At 47.8% G+C, this 9,588-nt stretch overlaps 1 protein-coding gene across 1 annotated transcript in view; it reads left to right on the top strand.

Annotated features, from left to right (window-relative positions):
- The first annotated feature begins 212 nt into the window (after nt 1-212).
- The window catches only part of LOC135386211 (poly(rC)-binding protein 3-like), a 286,711-nt gene continuing 277,335 nt past the window's right edge, over nt 213-9,588 (top strand). The window contains exon 1 of the mRNA XM_064616010.1: nt 213-262. The gene's annotated coding sequence lies outside the window, so the exon portion shown is untranslated. The remainder of the gene's footprint in view (nt 263-9,588) is intronic.

The following is a 9,588-nucleotide window of genomic DNA, read 5'->3' as shown; positions in this document are numbered from 1 at the left end:
GCGTGTTGCATGGAGAATGAATGCCGGCCTACATTCGGTTATCGGGGAGCTCTTATCAGCTCTGAATCTGGGTATCAGCAAAGGAGGACTATATCTTGAAAACGCCCTATCTGATAAAGATATTGTAGTACAGGAGTGCGGAGAAGGTGCATATTTATAAAAGTTGTTCTTACTTTTATGTTTCTATCTATTGACTGAGTGCACTTTTATTACAGGCAGTGCCGCCTTCGCTGATTGCGGCCAGTCACTTGTGAAGCACCAGGTGAGACATACCACTCTCTCTCTATAGACTTAACGGTACCCAGTTTATGTCATTAGTCTACAAAATAAATGTGTCGTTCAGAACAGTAGACTAATGGCGAATTCGAGTGGTCATTTCGGAGCAACTTTTTTTGCGAGATCTCGAGCAGTCATGTTCGCTTGGTCAAAATGAAGCAAATCTTCCATGTTCGCGTGGCGCTTTCCGAGCGCTCGGAATTTGCTAGCTAGCACTTTTTTTGCCCGGTCTCAAAACGATCGAGCAGCAGATTGCTCAACTGTATCCGGTGTCGTCACATCCGCACTGCAACGGTGGCGAGTGCCCTCATTGGCCCGCATGTTGAAATCACGTGGTTTAGCAGACGACAGAACGCGAAGACTTGCGACCGCGACGCCCCTAGCGTGATCCAAGTACCTAAAACCGCTAGATTCCTAGCAATCATGTTCGGGTGGCAACGGTCACGTGATCCAGCTCGGTCGCCGACCTAGCAATTTCCGAGCGCTCGGCCGATTTGCTACGAAATGACCACCCGAATTCGCTATAACATAGAACGGTCTGCCTTCTGTATTGCCTCGTCAAACTTTGTATTTGGCGGAAGCACAAGAAAAGGAGAGCCGCGACTGTGCTGTCGAAATATGCGCAGTCGACAGAGAGACAATGCGCAACGACTAATAGACAGGAAAAAAAAAAAAAGAAAGAAAAGAACCGAAAGAAACCCCACAGCAGAAACAGCTTCTTGGGCCTACACACGAGTAAAAGGTGGAGGCGGGATAGGGGAGGAGGAGGGTTACCGAAATAGCGGCGGCAGAGAAGCGGCGACGACGAACCCGAATCCCAGTGTTCCTTATGAGCTGCCAGCAGGGCGATTATGGCGACAGCTATGGAAATAAAGGTGACAGATAAAGACAAACGCGAAAGGCGACACCGACGGCAGCGGATGAAGACGCTCTAAGCTTGCGCTGTTTCGGCGAGAAAATGTGACCAGGCATTAGAAAATATAAAGCTGTCGAGGCGGAGGTAAGGCGCGCTAATATATGTAATGCGTGTATGTGTACAAAGCCCGCGAGCGCGCGTTTGGAAGGAAACTGAAAGCCCCGGAATGTCTGTGTAAGCGTATTGGCGTGGTGGAAGCTCTAGAAACGCGAGCGTGAAAAGTAAACAACACTTTGCCGTCGGTGATGCAAAAATTGGAAACGCCGGCTGTGCACGTGGTATTGCAGTCTTGTCACTGCTGGAGCAGGCCATAAACGTCGCGGCTGCTGTAAACCGTGTTAAATGAAAGCTACACGATCAGGAATTACTGTAGTAGGTAGTTTCTCCATATTCGTATCATTATCCTTACAGCATAGAAAACGAGTCGGCAAGAGCGCTTGCAGCGCCCTCCCCATCGTCTTACGGGCGACTCTTCACGCGACTTTCCTCCTGCCCCACGACATGCGAGATAAATGTGAGACGCGCAGGTTGGGAATTGGTCGCGGTTTCATGAGCAACGTCGCAGTTGCCGCAGTTTCGCGCGCGATCTAGGCACGCGCATGCTATAGGCTCTACAAGACGACCTTAAAAACGGCCGCGTTTGTCCATTTCAAACAATCGTATGCCACAGTTGTATGAGAACGAGCAATACCGTCGACGGGATGTGTTTTGGATAGTCACCGCCGTCGAAGCGGTCGTCGGGGAGATTCACCGTAAATGGCCATTGAGTCGTTAAACGGAGAGGTCGAGGGCGGGAGTCACGTTTTCGTGGCACGTGAATTAGACTCGCCGTGAGGGGGCAGCTCTTGTACGCTATTGAATTTAGCGCTCGCGGGCGCTCTTTTGTTGATTGTCATAGAGATCCACGACGGGGTCGCGTTCGCCACTTATCGCCTTCGGCGTTTGTGTTCGCGGCTCAGTGGCTCCGACGTTTTTAACCCTATACACTGTGGGTTACGGACCTTCCAGTGTATGGCAAAGAGTATCCCCCGGAGACACAACGCTTTCTCAAGTAAAGTCTTAAGACGGAGTCCGAGAACTTAGGGTCCTTCCAGCTGTACCAGACGGAGTTAATAAACCAGAAAGAAAAAGATAAGGAGGGCCTCAATGAACCGAAATTTACGATGGCTAACGCCGCGTGAAAGTCGGGGTAGGGTTCCAGTTCAACGCTTTATCTACATTGGGATACCTGGTTCCTTTTAAGAAGTCGAAGATGAGGACTTATTTAAATAGGTTACAGGGTGTCTACCAACCTGGAAAACAGGGAATAGTCAGGGAATTTTGATGTGACTGGAAAAGTCAGGGAATTGTCAGGGAATTTGGCTAAAAAGCAGCTGAAGTCAGGGAAAATCGCAGACAAGTGCCGTGATGATGCGCGGCGAATCACGAGTGCCGACCGGTGGTTGAGAGGCGATGCCGCAGCAATGTTACTGCGAGTAGCAGTTCACCAGTATGACAAGCTCAGACGCAGAAAAGTAGGGTAGCCTCACTAATACTTAATAAATGGTCTGTTTTATGTTGGATCTGGTGCCAAAACGTATGAGCGGGCACCAAGTTCCCTTTTGTTTTTGTCAGGGAATTCGCTCGAAATAGTCAGTGAAAACCTGGAAAAGTCAGGGAATTTGAAGGCTGCAGTTTGGTAGACACCCTGGGTTACCACTAACTTAAAAAGACGACACAGAGCTAAAATGTTTTCATGTAATCGCGCAGTACGGACGTCTACGGAATACACTTCGTGATGGAGTTTGGAGACCTCAGCCCCTGCGTCCATCCCGTTTTGACCCGCCCGGCGCATGTTTTGAACTACTATTTTTAAGTGAAGTCTCGCAATCCCTTCGTACACTGTCTTCGAGACCCTCGTCACGGCCCTGACAGCTGAAATAAAGGGGGAAAAAGCTCCACGTATGGCGGCTCACAGTTTAAGCACTTTATAAATAGAGCCACGCCATTGAGCGGTCTTGCGTCGCCCTCCTTCTATGCCTCCTCAATCTCGCACGACAAGCACCCAAAACAAAGGGAAGAGGATTGAAAGCAGAAGTGAGAGTATAAGAACAGACGATGAGGTCACGAATGGCTCCTCCCGCTCCACGCGAAGGGGGAGCGGCCCGAGAAGTTAGCGTGGTTAGCGTAGTCAGTGGTTAGCGTGCTGGCCATGTCACGTCGAGACTGGGAGGTACCCGGGTTCGAATCCCGGTGCCGGCTGTGCTGTCTGGGGGTTTTTCCTGCGTTTTCCTCAGACGCTTTCAGACATATGTCGGCACAGTTCCCTTAGAAGTCGGCCCAGGACGCACATTCTCCCAGGGCGTGAGTCGTGACGTTGCCCACATACGTGAGGCCGACAACGGCAAGCCCTATCACCACCACCACCTATTCCTGGCTATTCCTGTTGTGCGATGACATTTGAGTTACTTTTCATTTTTTGTTTGTGTATTTTGATGACTCCATTCCCTGTAATGCTCTAAATACGACCCGAGAGCATGGAAAGAAAGCGCAAATTGGATTTCGAGGATGCTTCCCTCACTTACCTCGCCCCAGTCCTCATAACTACATGACATCAACACATGACTTTACTCCACCATAGCACGAGAATGCCAGCCTATGATTTTTAGTTACTTATTTCGTACTTTTTTTTTCTTTTCACTGTGGCCGTGGCAGTATTATTTACTACTGAGAGCGTCCGCTTATATGAATTCCATTGTCCATTGGATGGAAGTTACGCCCATCTTGAGTTGCTGGACTCCGAGTGACTGATGACTGAAAACATGGTCCTTCATATATACTTTTTTTTTGTCTTGCAAGATTTGCGCATCCCAACGACGTAAAATTACTTGTGTAGTGTGTACGAGTGACACCGAAGCAGCACTCGGGCGAAAAATGGTGCGCTGATAGAGCCGGACGGACTGTCCTCCCGCAGCTCTGTAACAACCGTTCCATTACCGGAAACAGTAACGGAAACGAAATTGAAAGGCCGGTATCAGGAACGGATAACAGAAACGCAAATCTAGCAGTAACCAAAATGGAAACGGTAACCCAAATACGTCCGTAATCCGTTATCCGTTATATATATCATATATATATATATATATTTTGTTACTTAACCCTGCAAAGACGAAGGTGTTGACGATAAGCAAAAAGAGAAAGCCCACGCATTTTTCTTATGTTGTCGAAAACATTGATATCGAGCGTGTGCCCTCTGTTAGTGACCTTGGCGTCATAGTGGACAGCGCCCTTTCCTTCGGTCCACATGTGAACACCATTGTGAACAATGCTGCCAGGTCTCTGGGTGTTATAACGCGATTTACTCGTGGCTTCACTGACCCTCGGTGCTTGTTAGTGCTGTATATGAGCCATGTCAGGAGCAGACTCGAACATTGCAGTATTGTTTGGAACCGTTTGACTAAAACGCAGTCAGACCAAATTGAACGTGTACAACGTAAGCTGGTTACTACTGTTTATGACAGATATATTGGTAGGAGGTTATACTATGAGTATGAGCGCATTCTTGATTATATAGGACTTCCGTTATTGTCGTGTCGAAGACGATGTATTGATCTGCGATTTTTGGAAAAACTAATTAACGGTGAAATCGACTGTCCCATGTTGTTATCATCCGTTAATTTTCTGTGTACAACAAGGACAAGGGCACGAAATTTGTTCTACATTAGTCATTCAGACGTTGCTTCTCCTTTGTCTCGGTTACTGAAAGTGTATAATGACTATGGTTCTGGTCGTGCGACATTTCGATAGTATATCTTTCTCTTAATTTAGTTATCTCGGAATCTTTAATTAGCCAGCATTATGCATCTGTAGTTCCCAGTTGTATATAGAGTATGTATTGTGTTTCGTGCACCACACTAAAGGCCACGGCTGTTTGTGGGCACTTTAAATAAAATCAATCAAAATCAATCAAATCAGTCAAATCCTTCCCTGGTTTAAACTGAAAGAAATGTCACATACTTAGATTACAATGATGAATTCACTATGTGACGTGACGTGATACAAAAAGAAAAACGTGGGGATTTAAGTCACGACAAAATCAGAGTACTACTACCCCAGACTACTTATAGCCGCAGTTAGTCGAAAGAAAGAAAACTGAGAAAACCCAGTAGTTGGGGCCTATTATTACACTACGCACTATATATTCACTAAATTTCGTAGGCGTTTGGCAGTGTGCCAAAAAGTGCAGTGAATTTTCCGTAATTCGCGGGACGGATGAAGAGGAGACAGCGCCAGGGAGTTGGGAACAGGGAGGGTGGATATGCATCCTGGGCTGACTTCAGGGGAAACTGCCTGGATCTTGGGGTCTGGAACGTCTGCCGACAAACCGAGGGAAATTCTGATACGGCACACCCGGCAGTGGGATTGGGACACACCACCTCACAGTGAGTGTTCAGCATGACCTCGAAGCCACCACTAGCCGGCGAATAAGCTATATATACACTCTGCTCTTACAGACGGTAAACGCAGGGCACCCAACGGGAAAGTTCATTTGCACCGACATGGTCCAATTTCTCCCTGGTTTTCTTTTAAATAATCAATCAATCAATTCATTTGCACGCTCGGTACAACACGGATCGGTCAAACTGCGCTTATGGAAACAAGCCGAGGGCAGCGTGTTGGTAAAAACAACTTTATTTTTAAGATTACGAATGGGGAGTTTCATTGCCATGGGCGATACTCTACCTCATTGCTGATGGTGATGTCGGGAATGACATAATGAGCCCCTTCACAATAAGGTTCGAATATAGCGTGTGGTACTTTTTCTTGTAACTATGTTTTTGTTACGGTAACTCACTTCAGCAAATGTACGTACCATTTGCTTATAATTTATGTCCCGTAATGCCATCCAAAAAAGAAAAAAAAAAGAAAAGTTGGAAGCGAAAAGAAAGCGATGGAACGGTGCCTGTTTGGCTGATGTTGGTCCTCCTTTCTCGACGCGCTTTCCAAGTACGCTTTCGATACATCACGCACAGTGACAGGCGAACACCATGCACCTCAATGCAGCTGAGAAGAATCGTTTGCGTGCTTCAAGCAGCGTTTCCTCGTCGTCCACCAGTACGGAGTCGGCACAGTTGAGCTCGCAGAGCGCGTGTATGCCTTTCCGAGGGTTCAGACGTAACAGCATAGAAAGATAGAAAATCGAGCGATCCGGCGATGAAGTGTTAAGCGACAGTGTCCGAGGACGGGGAACCACCGATATTTTAAACAGACTGTTTTTCTTGGCCCAGAAGAAGAACAGTCTGTTCGAAATATCAGCGGCTCTTGTCCCGAGGCGTCCGCTACAGTTCGATACGATAGGGAGATTCTTCTGTACATCGTTGCTGAGCGTAACCGATAACAATAAATGTTAACACTGATGCAGATACCCTGCTTCTTTTCGATTTCAGCGAAAAAAGAAGGAACTGTTCCAAAGCGAATGAAGGACCATCGAGAAAGAACATCCACTGTTGGATTTTCTTTCCCCGTGACTCTTTCTTCCCTCTTGGAGCTTCTTTTCCGTTGTACCTGCTTTCCTCCAGTCGCGTGACCTAAGCGGATCTTCTTTTACTTCGAATTTTTGTTTCCGCATTGGGGAGGGCGAGGGGATATGCTTAATGCTAAAAAAAAAGGGGGTGGGGTGGGGGAAAGGTTAGCCATACGACAGGCTTGCTATTCCGCCCCCCCCCCCAAAAAAAAGGTCCGCATGGGATCTTTCATAAAGCGCTCTGTGCAGTTTGGGTGCTTTTCCTGGGTTTTTCCGCAGACTCTTTAATGCAAATGTCGACACAGTTCCCTGTGAAGTCTGCCCAGGACGCACTATTTGGTAACTGCCGCCTCTATTCGGTAACATACCGTCTAGATGTTGTAGCCCACATTTTGCAGCGATGTCAGGCTGGAATGTTGTTATATCGTCCTACAGCTCTTCCAGACCATGCATGATGTCCGCCCGTTGGTCGTAGCCAAGGCGTAGGTCGCGCTGGCTGAAGACTGGGAGGTGCCGGGTTCGAATCCTACCACCGGCTGTGCTGCCTAAGGTTTTCCTTAAGGTTTTCCCTTGGTTTTCCGGCAGATTTTCCAGACGTATGTCGGCACAGGCCCCTTGAAATCGGCCCGAGACGCACACTCACTCCCCCCCCCCCGGGTCCTCTCTCCATCTGACCACGTCTGTGCGCCGATCATAGCTACAGTTGCTTCGCGGTGCTAACACGGAATAAAAAACAGAAGGGTGTCATCTGGTATCATCCGGCAAACTATCAGCCGAAAGTATTGCCTGCTATGTTTTCCTAAAATTCGGGAGAACTATCTGGGTCATTTAAGTTGTGTGCGGATTTTTTTTTTTTTTTTTTATGACTTTGGATGATCTTCAACGTATCTTGAAAGAGGGACTGGGTACGTAGTACGTGTACCTAGCTTTGGAAACAAGCTCTGATAGTTCACGCACAATGAATAGTTCACGTGGTTCGTTTCGTCTCCGCATCTGGTACCGAGGCAGAAAAATGCAAAAATTGAGCGAACAAGTAAAGATAGCTAAAAGCAAAAGTCACACAGGAGTCAGGTACTTCGATTAAAGGGTCTGCAGAGGCTTTTGATTCCATCTGATATCTGCATGTTCGAGATAGCAGGAGTTCCTGTTCCTGACTCTGGGTTTCTCTTCGATATGTAGTTCCTCCCGTGACATTATAGAGATCAGAGGAAAGAAAGCAACTTGGGAACTTCCGTTTTTCCTGTTCTGTCTAAATAAAGCAGAGCCCCTGAATCCAAGTTGCAACGATGTCAAGCCTCGGCGCTCCACAACTCTGCAAGCATCTTTATTGGCACGTTGCGCCGCTCCTCGGTCATTCCGTGAACTAAGTTTGTTTTCATTTTAGCCGTGCGTGCTCCACTAGAAATGTCGAGCGCGTACCGATCGACTTCTTGGATTGGATTGGATTAGAAAAGAAAGAAAAATATGGAGAGGTTAGTCCCGACCCAGTCAGAACTGGCTACTCCAAAACGCGATCGACTTCTCTTGGTTATCTCCACGACCGCGTTCAGCATTGCTACAAAAAGAAGGAGCTTGCGAGTCGCAATTAGGTAATGAAAATAACCTTCGCAATTGCCAGATTAAATCGGTAACTGTGAAACTCGGCGGCTAACGTTGGTATCCAACCTCTTGAAAATATGAGGGGCGTTCAATTGAAACCGGGACTTTTCATTTTTCGCAAAAGTAAAATGAACTTACAGGCGAGAAATTAGTTTTATTTTTCAACGTAATCTCCAGCTGCACTAATGCACTTGTCCCAGCGTTTCACGAGGGCTTGGATGCCAGCAGCGTAGAAATCCTTACCGACGCGTAGCAGCCATGATCGGACCGCATTCTTGACCTCGTCGTCGCAGCGGAAGCGGCGGCTCCCAAGGAACGCCTTCAGTGGCCCGAAGAGATGGAAATCGCTGGGCGCGAGGTCTGGACTGTAAGGGGGATGTGGCAGCAACCCGCAGCCAAGTTCCTGTATGGTGCGTGTCGTGAGATGCGCGGTATGCGGGCGTGCATTGTCCTGTAGGAGGAGGACTCCTTTGGTGATGAGGCCTGGCCGCTTTTGCTTCAGCGCCTTATGCGCATCCCTGAGAACCCGGCAGTAATATGCACTCTTGATCGCACTATATGCACTATTCATATAGAGACATGTTATCCGTCGGTCCTTGAAGATCAGGCGCTCCACAAGTTGGATGTTCTCAGGAACCCTGCCACTGGGCTCTGAGCCGCCCCGGCCGGGATCGCCCAGCAGTGATGTAAGGCAGTCTCGGAACCGTTTGCACCACTCAAACGCTTTGCTGCGGCTAAGTGTATCGTGGCCATACTGAGCCTGAAGTTTTCCGTGAATTTCAGATGACTTTACACCTTCATTCGCGAGAAACTTCATGACAATTCGCTGTTCGATGTGCGCGCTCACCTCGTTGTCCGCCATCTTGTCCAGCACGTGTCTTCTGTTTTGCACCAACTTTGGACCACCACGTGGTGAACGCGGAGGCCTGTCGCGTGTGGAGATGACTAAAAAGAAGTAGCGCGAGCCATTTGTACACCCAGGGGACAGAAAGTCCCGGTTTGACTTGAGCACCTACCTGTTGGGCGTAATCCCCGATGGTCCTCGACCTCATGGACTGTACTTTAAATGCAGTCACCTGAGGTATTAGGACGGTCTACTATATTGGACACACTCAACGAAAACCATATAAGAACGATAAAGGAAGAGCTCTCAAATTCAAGATGAGCAACGTGATGTCAGCTTCTTCGAAGGAATCAGTCGTTGCTGTTAACAGTTTCCGCTTCATCAAAACCCGTTATAATGACTGAACAGCGCACAAGCAAGACAAGGACCACAGAAAACTATACCTGATAT

This window comes from Ornithodoros turicata, chromosome 2 (assembly GCF_037126465.1).
Source record: "Ornithodoros turicata isolate Travis chromosome 2, ASM3712646v1, whole genome shotgun sequence".
Taxonomy (NCBI): domain Eukaryota; kingdom Metazoa; phylum Arthropoda; class Arachnida; order Ixodida; family Argasidae; genus Ornithodoros; species Ornithodoros turicata.
Note: the sequence above shows the minus strand (reverse complement) of the source record. Positions and strands in the feature narration are given on the sequence as shown.